Raw genomic sequence first — 17,611 nt, 5'->3', positions numbered from 1 at the left:
GACGTGCATAGTGATAGTGACCTGTCAAATCAACAAAGAAAAGCATACCTTGGAGGTAAAAATATGGGTTTAGGGCCCTGAGTAATATTTCAATGTGACTTTTTCAGAGATATTGACAGTTTATTTGAGCTAAATATGACTATGATAATAGATTTAACATGGAAATGGACTTAAAATAAGAAGAATATATCAGAATTGGATTCCTTGTATCAAACAAAGCAGAACAAAATTACATTATACAACAATTTAAGACTAAAGGAAGCTGAGATATAACCTTTTCTCTTTTCGGCGGGGGCCAATTTGGATTTTATGGATAACTGCCACTGGGGGGGCCACCCCAACTTGTATCCATGGATTTTTGAAAACCTTAGGCCTATACCTAACACCCTGCCAAAAATCAAAAACTTTTCCAGAAGTGCCCAATTTTCATGAATTGCATCCTAGCTATAATGTGTTTTCATTATTTATTGCAAAACACTTTTTTTTTTATGCAATGCTTAAACAGTTAAACACATAGTGTGACCACATTAACAGCGATTTTATATTTCCTCTTACCAGGTTTAACTGGCAGGAGGTGTGGTCAGGCCTCCTGCCAGTTAAAATGCCTCCTGCCAGTTAAACCTGTTTTGCCCTTAAACTAAAAAAACTCTGATATTGCACACTTAAGGGTGTGTTTCAATAGTAATACACCTGCCTTATTATCATTACAATGGCACATGAAACAATAAATACAACTTGACAGTCAAAAAAAAAGTACCGCACGAGAGAATTCACATAGACAGTAAAATAAATGGACACAGCGTTGGATTCAACAGAGAAAAGTGAAGTCAATTAGAAGCACTCACTTCCTGATGGCTGACCGTAGGCATAGGCGACTAAAGTGCCAATACAAGGTTTAATATAATAATCCAAAGAGGTAGCAGTACACGCTCACAAATTGAAACAAGACCGGACAAACTCAAAGGAACACACAGATAATGAGATGAACACAGCTGAACCAAACCAACTAATCACAGTCACCAGGAACTAAAGAGTGGCAGGAATCTAAACTAAGGAAAACAGAAATTAATAAAATACAAACGAAGAGTCTGTGAATCTAAAACTAACTAAAACATTTAAAGAGAAAAAAAAGCTGTCCTTAATTCATGGATAAAGGCTTTAAAGCTGTTTTGTAAATTAAATCTTGAATTGACCTAATGAAATTTACAGTTCTTAGAATCCAGAGTTTTAACTGTAGTTCTATTTAACTGTAAGATCATGGCAGTCAGAGATAAAACCATGCTCCTCATTACCATGTGTATATTGTCTTTAAAATAAATAAATAGTAATAAACTACAGAATTTAATACAAATATTGTAAACATTTTGAGGCACAAGGTTGAGGAAGTTATTTTTATTTTCTCAACTATCACTTTAATAACATGACTAAAAATACAGTTTGTTCCTTGCAGGGATCTTGGCATGAAATACAAGTTGGAACAGGGATGAAAACCTTATCAAAGTGTCAGGACTGTCTACCTGAAAAGAGAAAAAAAGAAGCCTGGCAGAAAACAATGCGGAAACTTTTCACTTTTCTGACTCAGTAATTACCTAACAATTTCTCTTGTGAATATTTCATTTATATTTTTTCATATTTATGTTGCAACGGAGTAAAGGTGTGGTCACATTTGTAAAAATTGACAGCGAATAACTTTACATCTGAGGCATTTAAAGACCCATTTGTCCATTATTTATTTCTAAAGAAACACGAAAATGTATAAAAGGCTCCATCTTACGTTATGGCCCAGTAGAAACAGTTTTTGTAAAAAATAGGCTAACGATTGCGTCATAACCACGCGACTCTCTGTCGCACAGTAGAGAAATTACCGTATGGACAGGAGGAGAAGCTCGTGGGCAACCGGGGAGACGTGGAGGCCAAATGACAAAGTAATTAATCAGAATATTTAGCAAAAGTTGCTCCTGCTCCTAGCTCATGGACACCTCCTACTCACACTCTCCGTCTCTGCAAGTTTCGGACGGGAATGATTCCGATTTCTCTTGGCACAGCTACTAGAAGACAGACAGTTTGCTCACGTCACATCTACGTCATCAAGCTCAGTTTGAGTCTGCGCAGTATGGTCAGCCATCAGGAAGTGAGTGCTTCTAATTGACTTCACTTTTCTCCGTTGAATCCAATGGGGTCGCTGTGTCCATTTCTTATACTGTCTATGGTTCGCACAGAATATATTCATTAACGTTAACCAAATAACAAAGGTAACAGAGAAAATTACTCACTGCGTTTGACTATATAACTTTTTTATCTTTAATAATGATTAATTTATATTTCATTTATAATTTATGCAGTGAAAACTGTTTGATAACCTAATAATTAATGTATATTTTACAGGGCATAGGTAAATAGCTATGACATGTATTATGGGTTTATGTGAGGATTGTTTTAAAGGAATAGGTCAGTGCAGAATGAAAATTCTGTCATCATTTACTCACCCTGAAGTTGTTTCAAACCCGTATGAGTTTCTTTCTTTTTGGTTGATTTGGTTTGGTAAAACTGTTTGGTTACTGACATTCTTCAAAATATCTTTGGCCTACTTTGTGTTCAGCAGAAGAAAGAAATTCATACAGGTTTGGAAATACTATTTTAATTTTGAAGTGAACTTATCCTTTCAGTTGATTAAAATTGAAAGTTATTATATTTTTTGAAGCCAAATAAATGTTAAAAAAAATTATAGCTTTCAATTACACTGTAAAGTTGAATGGTGATAATTAATGTTTAAAATTGGTGATAAAATAATTTTCATCAAGATATCAATAGCTGTATTACTATCTGTGATACTGGCCTTCATTTATAAAAAGATGTAATTAAACAAGTATTTAAAATAAATGGTCTTTATGTTGTGTTTACATTAATTTAGAAATGAACTGTGAAATTATTACATTATTAAAATATAAAAACGTATGTGTTTTAGTTGCGATTAATAAAAGAAAAGAAAAGTGTGGATTGTTTTAATGGATTGACAGCACTCTTCTTTTTTTTTGCTATTTATCCCAGAATGTTGATCCAATATCAAAATGAAGCTGGCAAACTGTCAGATGAAGGTTACATTGTAAATGTTTCACAAAAAAATTACTTTGTAGGTTTATAATCCAGGGCTACTAAAGCAGTTTGGTTTCATTAAGCATCTTTGAGGCCTCATGGTTTATGATCCTAATTTAGATTCTTTTTATATATTTCATTCTTAACCTATGTTATAGTCCCCCATTTCTATGTGATCAGGTCAAGCAACTGTTAAAATACTTTTCTTTTCTGTTTCATTTTAAATGGATTGAGGGAATTTGTTTGCACAGTTATGTGGATCGGGCATATGAATTAGGCCTAAAGGCTATTTGATGATTTTTTGATACATTTTTATTTTTTTATTTTCATTTTCTTTACCTTTTACGTCAACAGGCTTATATTTCACACAGTAGTTCATATTGTAATAATTAAATGCAATTAACACTTTTTTTTTTTTTTTACATTCCCTGAAAATCAATAAACTGATTCAATAAACAGATGTGTTGACACATGTTGGGTCCAACTGGTATTATTGCTTCTAATACTCTGTATTATTTATTATAAAAATAAGCCTTAGATCATCATTTTCAAAATTACCAAAACCTGCTGCAGGGTCCGAAGTAGGCCTGACAAAAAAAAGGAACGAAATCCTCAAATACATTTTATCCAAGAGCTTTCATGAAAAACAGATCACTCCCATTGTCTACACTGACAAAAATGTGATTTATCTTTGAGTGAAGATTAACAAAAGTCTTATGAGTTTGGAGGATGAGTAAATGATGACAATTTTTTTCATTTTTGGGTGAACTAACCCTTTAAGTCTGATGGCACTGTTTCGTTTTGTTATCCAAAAGCTCCATCAGATGCCAAAAGCAAACATCAAATGGTGCTGTAATACTACTGAAAAACAAGGATCCTAACCTTTTTAATATAACAAAGTCTCCGATGGTTAGACAGTTAATCAGCTTTTATGAATAGTTAAAATATTGATGTTCGGGATTCTGTGAGCCTATAGACAGGGGTGCCCAATCCTGTTCCTGAAGATCTACCTACCTGTAGAGTTCAGATCTGACCCTATTCCAACAGTGCTTTTCTAAAGATCTTAAGCTGGTTCAGTTGTGTTTGATCAGGGTTGGAGCTGCAGGAGCAGGATGGGCTCTCCTGCTGTAGACTGTTGTGTACATCATGACTTTTGAAAAGCTAAATGTGTGATATGCATTCAACAATGATTTTCAGAAGGCCGTTAATAACCAGCGGAGATGCATGGAGCACTTTTATCATAACTAGATGCGCTTTCATGGACTTCCAAAGACATACCTGTACAGCCATCCACTGCCATAATAAAGCTTGGAAGAGCCAGGACATTTTTTAATATAACTCCGATTGTATTCGTCTGAAAGAAGAATGTCATATACACCTAGGATGGCTTCAGGGTGAGTAAATCATGGGCTAATTTTCATTTTTGGGTGATATCCCTTTAATATTTTATCTCATAACAGAGTTTGGGTGCAGGCACATTAACTGTACTTATGCGAATTTTCACAGGTGAATTCCAGTCATTTCAATAGGAATCCACTCAGGAACTTTGTGTTTGGTAAAATTTTTTAAAGTTTGTCACTCAAATTCTCCAGATTGACTCAACAGATTGCTGACTGAAAATGACTTCTGAGTGAGCTGTGATTCATCCATTAGGCTACGTCACTGTTGACAATGAACCTTTTTGCCCACGTCATTACACAGACATTTTTACAAATGTGACCACACCTTTACTCCGTTGCCACATAAATATGCAAAAAATATAAATAAAATATTCACAAGAGAAATTGTTAGGTAATTATTGAGTCAGAAAAGTGAAAAGTTGCCACATTGTTTTCTGCCAGGCTTCTTTTTTTCTCTTTTCAGGTAGATAGTCCTGTCACTTTGATAAGGTTTTCATCCCTGTTCCAACTTGTATTTCAGCATACTATGCCAAGATCCCTGCAAGGTACAAACTGTATTGTTAGTCATGTTATTAAAGTGATAGTTGAGAACATAAAAATAACGTCCTCAACCTTGTGACATTCCAGCCTGTTAATGCCCTGCAGAGTTTAACTCCAACCCTGATCAGACACACCTGAGCAAGTTAATCTTCAGGATCATTAGAAATTCACAGGTAGGTGAGTTTGATTCAAACTCTGCAGGGCAGTGGCCCTCCAGGACTGGATTTGCGGAACCCTGTCTTTGGTTATGTTGAGAGAGGGGCCCAAAAATCAATTTTACCTGTCAAAATATGTAAATCCGGCCGTGAGCACCACCCTTATAATTTACCTTGGTTGCAACTAACACTGAAGAAATTATTATTATTTTTTTTTTTGTGGCAGATATGTATTTTGTTTACAATATTTTTTATTAAAAATGCTATAGTTTATTTTATTTTAAAGACAATATACACATGGTAATGAGGAGCATGGTTTTATCTCTGACTGCCATGATCTTACAGTTAAATAGAACTACAGTTAAAACTCTGATTCGAAGAACTGTAAATTTCATTAGGTCAATTAAAGATTTAATTTACAAAACAGCTTTAAAGCCTTTATCCATGAATTAAGGACAGCTTTTTTCTCTTTAAATGTTTTAGTTAGTTTTAGATTCACAGACTCTTCGTTTGTATTTGATTAATTTCTGTTTTCCTTAGTCTAGATTCCTGCCACTCTTTAGCATGGTGACTGTGATTAGTTGGTTTGGTTCAGCTATGTTCATCTCGTTATCTGTGTGTTCCTTTGAGTTTGTCCAGTCTTGTTTCAATTTGTGAGCGTGTACTGCTACCTGTTTGGATTATTATATTAAACTTTGTATTGGCACTTTAGTCGTCTTTGTCTTCATTAGTCTGCCTATGCACACACGTTACACCCAAAATGTCATCATTTACATTCCAAACCTGATTGACTGTCTTTTTGTGGAACATAAATGGTAATCAGTTTTTTTTCCAAAGCATGCCAAACTAAACTGGTTTGTTATAACATTCTTTAAATATAATTATTTTGTTTCACAAAAGAGAAAAAAGTCATGGAATGACATGTGGGTCCGAAGTCTTGTGCATTTTACAACGGGTGAATCTCAGTTGTCACTGGTGATTGTTGTTTGAACCTTTCTGGATCCACCATCAAATTGATAAGTTTAATTATATCAAGTGCTGTGAGAAAAGGCTATAAATCTCCACCTCCAACATCCTCACACAATATAGCCTACTAGCCGAGACACCTTCTTTATGTGTACAGATGTGATGTAATGACACAAAGACATGCTCGAATTTCCCGCGGAAATCCACCAGTAGGCCTACCACTGGAACTGAAAACATTATTACAAGCTTTTGAATCGAGCTAAGGCAAACAGATAGTTTGAACACTGGCTGGTTTTGGAAATTTTGGAAAAATTTTAACCCAAAAAAGTTATGACTGGAGCTTTAAAAAAAGTTTGTACTTGTTTAAATTCAAACAATAAGAAAAACACACGTGACTAGTCCTGATTGGTTACATTGCCGTTGAACGGCTGTGATTGGTTCTTATGATAATGAGCTTGCAGCCTCCCTCTCACCTCACTCCGAGCTTCTAAGTCTAAATTTAAACTCTTAAATTATATAGAGCGATCGTGTCTCTTTAGAGGACTTGGAGGAAACGCAATGGATTAGGTGATGTTTTTTGCGATTCACTTTTTGAAACGTGAACAGATTTGGTGAAAATGTTCATCAGAGGGATATAAATCTCTCAGGTATACAAAACGTATAGTGTTGTTTTTATTTTTTACCTAGCTTATTCAAGTTTGCATGGCGTGTGACATTTGGAACCTCGTTATTTTGTGATGCTAGGTAAAGCCTGGTTCACACGGGATGATTTTAAAATTGTCGGCCGATTTTCCAAACCTGAGAGACCCCACACACGGGGATACAGTTTTGTTCGTACAGTGTGTGGTGCACAGCCACACGGCAAAATCAACACATCACACACGAACCGATTTGACTCCCGAGCATTCCCAGATCAGACGGGAAATCGCGCAAAATACCTCGAGATCAAACGTGACTTCAGAGTAAACAATCATGGCGGACGAAGAGGATGCAGTGGCAATAGTTTGTAGTTTGTTTTTAACCGAAAAAAAACGTTATCAAAAGAAAAGGCGATGATCTCTGACGTCCACCGGACTTTCTGGAGCGCCATGCCGCCTGCTGTTTTGATTATATTTCCCGGTGTTTCCTCGCCGCCTCGTCACCTCGCTTTCTGATTGGCTACACTCCACAGTCCACAGGCTGCGTGCTCGGGGGACACCACACACGAGAAGAAGTGTGGGGTCTCTCAGGTTTGGAAAATCGGCCGACAATTTTAAAATCGTCCCGTGTGAACCAGGCTTTAAGTTCGATCCGGGCATAACACCGGGACAGTTGAGTCAACTGTCAAGGTGCTAGGCTAGCACGATCGAGTCAATGGTATCTGCTTGCCTGCCATTAAAAACAGTTTTACCCACTCCACAGTAGCCTACACCAAAAGCAAATAAATTACAACACCAGACTATCGATGTAAATGTCTGTTGAGAGAATAATGTTAGAAATCCATCTACCCTTTCATCGCATTGCAATAGTTATAGGCTACTTTGTTCCGTGTATTTATTAGCACAGTCTACAGCAGCGGCGGAGTGATATTAAGTTACCTAGGCAGCCCAGACAGCCGAGGGTTGTTCCATAAAACAAGAGTAGAATACAAGCCAGGCTTATTTTGGTTAGTCAGACTTATTGTCGGTTGATTCTGTTTCATAAAGCAAACTTAAAATAGTTCAAACTCAGTTACTCTGGCAACTTATGCTGGGAAACTAGCCTGGTCCAGGGCAGGCTAACTGTCAGCCTCAGTTGTTACACAGATCCTCTAACACTGACCAATAAGAACACAATGACTGACACTCTCTCATACAATTATTTGACTTTATTAACCATTATCAGTCCAAAAATAAATATACAGTAAAGAAAATCAACTTAAATAAGGCTACAATGATAAATGAGACAATATAGACATACAAACGTGTTAAATTGTATATGAACTGTTTGTTAACGTTGTTATATATATATATATATATCCTCCTAAGACCCGAGCTTTGGTTTGGCGTGCATTTTAGATTTCTTCTAGCTTTTTGGGGTTAGGAGGGACCAATACATATAATAACCAGATATTATCTTTGAACATGAAGCACTTTTTGAAAAAAATGATGTCCACATATGTGGACACCGGGTCTGAATTCACAGAAAAAAACCAATACACCATTGTGTAACAAAGTGCAAATCTCTTTTATTTACAGCCAGTGCCTGAAAATTTTTCGCTGTTACTCTTGTATAACTTCTAAACATACATCTTCCGCTTATCCGGGGCCGGGTCGCGGGGGCAGCAGTCTAAGCAGAGATGCCCAGACTTCCCTCTCTCTGGACACTTCCTCCAGCTCTTCTGGGGGGACACGGAGGCGTTCCCAGGCCAGCCGGGAGACATAGTCCCTCCAGCGTGTCCTAGGTCTTCCCCGGGGTCTCCTCCCAGTGGGACGTGCCCGGAACACCTTCCCGGAAAGGTGTCCAGGAGGCATCCGGAACCTCAGCTGACCCCTCATGATGTGGAGGAGCAGCGGCTTTACTCTGAGCTCCTCCCGAGTGACGAGCTTCTCACCCTATCTCTAAGGGATCGCCTAGCCACCCTGTGGAGAAAGCTCATTTTGGCTGCCTGTATCCAGGATCTTATCCTTTCAGTCATGACCCACAGCTCATGACCCACAACTCAGCCCAGGTGAGTTGGATCCGAAAATTTTGCTGGGGCCCCACCCTGGAGCCAGGCCTGGGGTTGGGGCTCGTATGAGAGCGCCTGGTGGCCGGGCCTCCCCCCATGGGGTCCAACCGGGCTCAGACTGAAGAAGCGATGTGGGGCCGCCCTCCCGTGGGCTCACCACCCGTAGGAGGATCGGGCGGCAGTCGAAGGCGGGGGCCTCGACGACCCGATCCCTCGACCCTGGAGGGGTGCTGGAAAGTGCTCCGACTGGGGACTCCGTCGTTCTACTTGGGGACTTCAACGCCCTTTTGGGCAGCGACAGTGACACCTGGAGGGGCGTGATTCGGAGGAACGGCCCCCCTGATCTGAACCCGAGCTGTGTTCTTTCATTGGACTTCTGTGCTAGTTACAGCTTGTCCATAACGAACACCATGTTCAAGCATAAGGGTGTCCATCAGTGCACGTCCCAGACAGAAACATACTGTCGGCCCAGATCCGGCCCACATCTGGACCGTGTAGAATCCACATGAACCAGATTTGGGCCAGATCTGGGCTGATACTATGTTGCTGTCTGGGGTGGCACCAGGACACCCTAGGCCAGAGGCCGATGATCGACTTTGTGGTCGTTTCATCTGACCTGCGGCCATATGTCTTGGACACTCTGGTAAAGAGAGGGGCGGAGCTGTCAACTGATCACCACTTCTGAACATTGATATGGAAAAACAAAATTTATATCCAAATAAAAAACATATACAAAAAAAAACTTGAAAATGTGCTTTCTTTTTTGTAACACTCCAAAACTTCAACTTCTCCAATCTAGGAATGTTATTTTTATTTGTGCGTGTGTGTGCGATCGCGAGTGAACAAGAGAGAATGTGTGTGTGTGTGTGTGTGTGTGTGTGTGTGTGTGTGTGTGTGTGTGTGTGTGTGTGTGCGTGTGTGTGTGTGCGATCGCAAGTGAGCAAGAGAGTGTGTGTGTGTGCGCGCGATCGCGATCGCAATGACCGATTCTGATTTGTGAAAGGTTCCACAGTTCAGTTTGGGCCAGTTACCTTTCACAAATCAGAATTGGTCATTTAAACCCTCACGGAAGGGTTAACTGATCCAAACTGACCTGTGGAACCTTTCACAAATCAGAATGGCTAATTTAAACACTCAGGGAAGGGTTAACAAGGCCCAAACTGAACTGTGGAACCTTTCACAAATCAGAATCGGTCATTTAAACCCTCAGGGAAGGGTTAACTGACCCAAACTGAACTGTGAAACCTTTCACAAATCAGAAAGGGACATCTAAACACTCAGGGAAGGGTTAACTACAGCTTGCCTTCAAAAACAGCTTTCCGGCTTTAACTCCAAAACGGCATGACGTAAAGAAGAAATGTTTTCGCGGGTCTGGTAGGCATTGCGTGCCTTACATGCTGATGAAATTTGACGTACATGACGTGAGTGGTTTAAGGAAATCACAATGTTTCATCCGTCCCGCGTTTCAATCGTCCCGGCTCTCCCCTGCATGGAATGCATTGATTTTAAATTGTTCTCTTATGTCTACATAGAAGGTTTGTGAGGGCACAAATTCTCCAGATATGGTTTTTACATGCCTTTACATGCCTTTACACCCTAGGATTTGTCCCTAGAATGAAATGGGCTGTTATTACCTTATTTGGAAGGGTCATGAATAATAATGTTGAGTACTGCTCTGATTGGGTGTTTTCGCAGCCTACATCATTTGTACATAGGAGCTGTGATGTACTCTGAAGTACAAACGTGTAAAATAATCACACTTCAGTTGTCAAACAATTTTTTTTTTTTAACAAATCGACTAGATGCATTGTCAGATGAAAATCGTTTCAGCTTTAGTGGTGGAGCCTAAGGTCAACTTAAGGTCAGGTCACGTTAGCTAGAAGGTGCGGGTGATTTATCTCTAAACAACCAAACTAACCTGTTAGCTCCTGAGTTATGTGTTGTTGATGAAATATAGGCTAAATTATATTTCTATCCGACAAAAGGGATTGACGTAACTGCAACACGTATCACAGCAGATGAGTAGCTGAGCGATCTATTCATCAAGCCAACGTGCAAACTATCACAAATCAAAGTGAAAGTAAGTCGCAGACGCTCAACACACAATCATTAAAATTAAAATTAAAGAAACGAAATGGTTTGACCAGTGCTGTTGCCACTCTCTCCTATTGTGGTCTTCGATTTTGAAATTAGCTGATGATCAATAAAATTCAGCTCATAGCCTATCGGTTGCCTTCGGTGACGTCATCTCTTGAATATGTTGAATATTAATTTCTTTATTTTACATGCAAAAAAAAATCACCCACAAGCAAAAGTGGCTTAAATCTCCTTTGTTTTCCTCTTTTTCTTGTTGAATTTAACTCTCGTTTAATCGCTCAGGCTTATAAATAACAAGCAAATGCATTTCTCTAAATGTATTATGATAAACTATTCAAAGATATTTAACCCTGTCACTGTGTCAGTAACCATCACAATAAATAAATACATATACAATTCAACAACACATGAAACAAAGCTTTATTCAAACTTGTTCTGTTGTGCGCTGTGCGCTGAACCGCACATCCTACTGCCATCTCAACACAGCTGTGCCAAATCTGCAGCTTTATTTGCAGGCCCTGCTCCACCACAAAAGCTCTGCAACAAATACACAGAAATCAAGATTCAGAAAAGTGCTGTAATAACTCTGTTTGAAATTACAATAATTAAAATAAACTACAACTTAAGATTTAAATAGATTTTTTATTAATTTCTGTACTATACTCAATCAAAAGACTTTGATGGCAGCATTACGCTTCATGAGCCTCTCCACCGGATAAACACACGTGTTCATCTGTCCCTGTAACATCCAGACAAGATTCATGTTCCATCTGTGATTTATGATCTCAGTCAGTACTACATTTACATGTTGAGGTTGTTGCTGGTGTGTTCTCACTCCAACGTAAATGTTCCTCAATTTATCAAGAGTACTAATTGACGAATAAAATAGATAACGTATGTTTAGTTACTTTTTGTAGATTTGTTTATTTACATAACTTACATTCACGTAATATAAGCAGTTTTAACAACAGTGAATTCTACTACATAATAGCACACATACATCACCCAATCAGATGTCTATTTCATGTTGTGCTGTGCTCATCTGCAACCTTATCGAGGATTTTCCTGTCAGATGTAAATAGACATTTAAAATAAGCGTCTTTAAGATGTATATCTTTATGTAAGTCCACTTTAGAGACGTACGTATGCTTACTGGAGCTCCCCTGCTAGCTATACATAAAACATGTTTTTACAGCAAAATCACAACTCTGTCTTGCGCCTTTACACCTTCAAGAATTCAACAGTTTACGCTACAGTTGTTCAACACATGCGATTTAAGCTGTGTTTTGTTGGACAGCCTTCACAGTTCCTCCTTTAACTGCTGAGGGAAATCTTTCTGTAAAAGTTTACTTTTGAAATGATTTTTTCCAGCATTGAGCATTGTAGCCAATCACAGACTGCTGAGTGTATGAATGCAATGGCCAATCAGAGGAGCTGTTTGCTCAGTGCAAGCTTATTGACAGACCACTTTTATGGTATTTGCATATAAATGTGTCTTTGCAGTGTGTGGACACAACCACAATGAATCCATTCACTTTTTACACTCTCAATAATCAAGCCGTTTGGATTTTCTGAGCAATATGATGTCACATTGCTCATGCTCCGCCCACGACCACTGACAGACTGTCCCGTATTAGCATATTTGGTTCCACTTTATTTCGATAGTCCACTTTAGACATTCTACTAACTATAAGTAACTTTGCTACTACATATCAACTAACTCTCATTAGAGTATTAGTGGACAGTAGTAGACTGTCAGTAGACTGTTAGGTTATGGTTAGGTGTTAGGGTTCGGGTTAGTAAAATAAGTTGACTTGTAGTTGCCAAGTTTCTTATAGTCAGTAGAATGTCTTTTGGGGGACCATCAAAATAAAGTGTTAGCAGATATTAAGCATACAGTCTACTAATACTCTAATGACAGTTAGTTGACATGTAGTTGCAAAGTTACTTATAGTTAGTAGAATGTCTAAAGTGGACTATCGAAATAAAGTGTTACTGCATATTTCCGCCCTCAGCCATTTGTATACTGTCTGCCAAGGCAGCACTTCATTTGTCTTGTGTCAACACCCCCCATGGAAGAGAGGGGTGGGGTGAGCTCATTATCATTTAAAGAGACATGCACAGAAACAGGTTGCTGTGAACAGCTGTTTTTGAGGAGGTAAAAAGGGTGTTGTTTTACACAACCATTGGGGAATTTTAAAGCTCCAGTCCGTAACTTTTTTGAGTTCAATATTATCCAAAATAATTTTTTGAGCAAGTACATAACCAGCAATGTTCAAAACTATCTGCTTGCCTTAGCTCGATTCAAAACGGTAAGCTTGTAATCATGTTTTTAATTCCAGTGGTACTGGTGGAATTCCGCGGGAAATTCGAGCATGTCTTTGCGTCATTACGTCACATCTGTACACATAAAGGAGGAGTCTCGGCTAGTAGGCTATATTGCATGTGAGGATGTTGGAGGTGGAGATGTATAGCCTTTTCTCACAGCACTTGATATAATAAAACTTATTAATTTGATGGCGGATCCAGAAAGGTTCAAACGACAATCACCAGTGACGAGATTCACCCGCTGAAAAATGCAAAAGACTTCGTTCGGACTTCGGAGTGGCTACAGAATAAAAGAGACTGCAAGGGCATTAAATGTCACACAATGCTGATGTTGTTAACATTAACAATTGGAGAACAAAGTATAATTTGCACGGTTTTACGTGATATGATAAGCGATCGTTAGATTAATCAGCGTGATTTGCTGCAATGGTTTTTTCCCCTTCGTTGGTCAGAACAAAAGTGGGTGTTACTTACTTGTTCAGATGACATTTGCCGGTGAAAACTCGTATGTTGGTCATACTTCCAAAAAGTATAATCTGTGATTCTGAATGACAGTATCCACACCGGCGCGGTGACGGAGAGACACACATTCTCCTCAAAACATTCTGTTCATCCGCGCTGTGCTGTGTCGAGGCACAACACACGTAAAGTTGATAATTCCGCGAATGACTGCAATTGCAGATTTCAAACAGAGATGGCAACAAAGAGGAAAAGCTACGGACTGCAACTTTAACCAATGTTACAAACTTTACATGAAGACCCTAAAGAATCACACCAACTTGTGGAAAATGGGCATCCGATGACCCCTTTAAGAGCATCTTATTTTTTTCATAGGACATGAAATGCCATTCCTATACAATAATTCAAAACAATACTTTGGTAAATAATCTATTTACATTTTCAAGTATCAAGTACCTCATGATCTTTTTTTTTTATGTTAAGTGCATGAGATGTGGTTTAATTACATCAACTGACAGACATAGAAAAAATTACGTGGTTATTAGTAGCTAGTGTTATGTTAAATATAACATAATATAACACATATAATATAAAACAACCAAATAAATTAAAAGATCAAACCTTTGGGGTGAGACATTTTGACTTTATGAAGTCATTTTCGATTAACATTCTTTTCAAGAATTTGGGTTCTTCAAGTTTTGACTCAAGAAAAAAAGTAATAATAAAAAAGATAAAAACATTCGTAAGACGTATTTTTGGAAATACAAGGTTTTCTTAACTAGAAAATAAAAACTGCAGTGAAAAATAAATTGATTCTGATTATGTTTCATGAAGTCGTCTCGGGTTACTTGATTGTAACCCTGTTGAAAAAGTGGGAACAAGATGCTGCGCGAAGAGCACTATAAGGAAAACTCCTTTGTCTGACACGTGTGGCAAACATTGCAAAGAATTTGGCTTAAATAACCTCTGATGGTGACGTCACCGGAATGCGCATGTCAGGGGCTATAAATAGACGCGTGACGGTGCGCTCACTTTATCTGAAGAACATCTTGAACGTGCCCCCAGTGCGGCACTGGTGCGTAGCATCTCATTCCTGCTTTTTCAGGGAACAGGGTCACAATCAAGTAACCCGAGACATTCCCTTTCAAAAGCTACTCTCAACTCTGCGTGAAGAGAGCTATGGGGAATGAATATAACTCTATGGGGAATGAAAATATTATTCTACTAACCCAAACCCTAATACCTAACCATAACCTTACAGTCTATTTACAGTCTACTAAGGGTGCTTTCACACTTGGTTCGATTGCCTGTTCCGAACCCGAGTTCGATTGCTCCCCCCTCCCCCTGCCCCCGATGGACTGTGTTCACATTATATTATTTGTATCCGAACCGCGGTACGCTTACGTCATCAAGCTGCAGCTGGCGCCTACTCGTGTTGCTTGGTAACCGCTATGAAAAGGCGTCAAAATGGATAGAATTGCTCGCTTCACATTTGTTCTTCTTTTTTTAACCTTTGGTTTTGTTTTCAAAGAAAAGATACAGAAACACACTTGCATCTGTCTGCCGCAAAAGTATTAAAACCGTTCCAAAGACAGCGGGATGTCCGCCCGCCCGCCGAAGACAATTTTTGTGGAGGCAAGCAGAAATCATCTCTCTGCTTGCAGTGCGTCAATCCCGCTTTTCGTCAAGGTAAGTGTATATAGACCCTTTTACAGTTGTTAAACACACACGCACGCAGGCACGCACCTGATTATACGTCATCAATAGCGGTTCACTTCCGCGATTTGGTACGATTGCGTTCATATCAGCAGCGAACCGTACCCGAGTTCACATGAACCGTACCCCAGACCACCTTTTTAAGCGGACTCGAGTACGGTTCGCGGGTGCGCACCCGAGTTCGGAAAACAGCGTTCACATCATCCAAACGAACCGAACTCTGACGTCATTCGAACCCGGTTGCGCACCAAAAGTGCTAGTGTGAAAGCGCCCTAATACTCTAATGAGAGTTAGTTGATATGTAGTAGCAAAGTTACTTATAGTTAGTAGAATGTCTAAAGTGGACTATCAAAATAAAGTGGAACCAAATGGGCCAGTATCAGCCAGTCATCTATGTAATTCAAAATGCTGATGCCCCTGAGTCGCATTTGTGCATGTGCGGGGTGAAAAGGCTATAGGCCGAATGATTTTGGTAAGCTTCGCCCCCAAAAGTGAACCTCAGGAACTTCCTGTGTCGTGGCAGGATTTCTATGTGAAAATATGTGTTCTTTAAGTCGATTTTGTCAAACCAATCTTTGTGTTGAATTTGAGACAAATTATTTTGACCGTCAACATTTTGAACTTGAATCTACAGAGTGGGCGATTCATACCACGAAGGTCCAGAATTGGACGCAACCCCCATCTTTTTTGGGAACCAGAAAATAATGGCTGTAATAACATGACTGTCTGTCTGGAAGGGGAACATGTTACACGCGAGCCCCGTGATTTCATCGCATAGGACAGGCAGGCTCGCTCTTGTCTGATATATGCCAGTTTAGTTAATCCAATGCAACTGTAAAGCTAAAAGTTTTAATCGTTATTTCATCTGACTCCATAAATTAAAAGGTTTGAATGATATCTGTGGATCATTAATTGTGAGCGAATGTTTGACTATTCCTTTTAACTCTTTAAAGGGTAACTAAACCCTAAACCAACTTTTTTTAGTTAATGATCTGTAAGAATGGGTCTTTATTAGTGCTGTTCATTGATTCGAGTAACTTTTTTGACATTTGGGTATAAAGTGTTTTAATTTTACAACATATGGTGTAAAAACGTCTGAGTGCTGCCCTCTTAAGGTTAAACGGTGGCTACTGCAGTTGAATTTTCCTATTGGATGTTTGCGGTGGCAAGTGATGTAAGTGGTGGCAGGTGACGTAAGCAGGTTCCAGCTCACCACGCCCCTGGTACGAGCTCACCACGCCCCTGGTACGAGCTAGCGTAGATTTATCTGTATTGTACAGTGGTCAGGAGGGTACGTAGGTGTAGTGTTGCTGGTTGCAACAGCACTGCTGGACTGCATAGCTTTCCAGCAGACTTGTAAATTAGTGTTTGCATGCACTTGGCCTGGAAGACCGTGAGTGTGAAACCTGCATTTTACGCGTGATTGCTTCTCCAACGCAATAGAGGTGGAAATGGGCTTCTCCATACAGCTCGCGCTGAAAAGCGACGCAGTGTCAAACGCTGCTCCTCCTGCATGGACTCCACCACCGCAGCGGCGTCTTGATGTGAGTGATCATATATATTTTAATCACAATTTATGGTTAGGCTAAAGTTAATCCTCTGGGGTCGACAAACGCGTCGGCGCATTTTGCTGAATTTTTTCACATAGCGGCAAAATATGAATATGCCTATAGAGAGCGCGCGCTATTGACATCAACTCGATAAAACTCATCAGATGCATGTACTTTACATCGTCTTGCGACCCTGTGAGTCACTCTCCATTTTAGAGAGTCTGACAGCAGGTCTCAGGTGCACGCCCCCCCGCTCACGGTTCGTCCCCTCTATCTCCGCTGGGGTCTGCCCACTTTTCTAGCATTTTTCAAATATTGCCAGTGGGTGGAGTCGGGCTCTGACCAGGGGTTTAGTTACCCTTTAATGAAAATAATGTCAAAGTCAGTTAGAATAATCAAATGTAACAATTTATTATGTCAGGTAAATGTATCATGCCAATTTCATAATCAATTCAAAGATAATCGATACAAAACATCAAATGCTCTGGAATAAAGAGAAAAGATGCAACCTAACATTAAGAAATACATGAGGCTGAGAGGTCTCACTCTCAGCCTCATGGGCCAATCTGAGGTACAGAAAAGGCCCGAATCCCCTGCTGCATTTCATTATTGTCAGGA

The 17,611-nt window shown here is 39.4% G+C and overlaps 2 long non-coding RNA genes across 2 annotated transcripts in view; both read right to left on the bottom strand.

Moving 5' to 3' along the window:
• Nucleotides 1–5,966, bottom strand: part of LOC309494375 — a 32,140-nt gene extending 26,174 nt beyond the window's left edge. Inside the window, exon 1 of the long non-coding RNA XR_014204301.1 lies at nt 1,775–5,966. This is a non-coding gene — a long non-coding RNA (uncharacterized lncRNA). The remainder of the gene's footprint in view (nt 1–1,774) is intronic.
• The window catches only part of LOC309494374, a 184,386-nt gene that overhangs the window by 127,293 nt on the left and 39,482 nt on the right, over nt 1–17,611 (bottom strand). The gene's annotated exons all lie outside the window — the stretch shown is intronic.

The sequence above is a fragment of the Leuciscus leuciscus genome (assembly GCF_965113295.1).
Source record: "Leuciscus leuciscus genome assembly, chromosome: 3".
NCBI classification, from domain to species: domain Eukaryota; kingdom Metazoa; phylum Chordata; class Actinopteri; order Cypriniformes; family Leuciscidae; genus Leuciscus; species Leuciscus leuciscus.
This window is presented reverse-complemented; position numbering and strand designations above follow the sequence as displayed.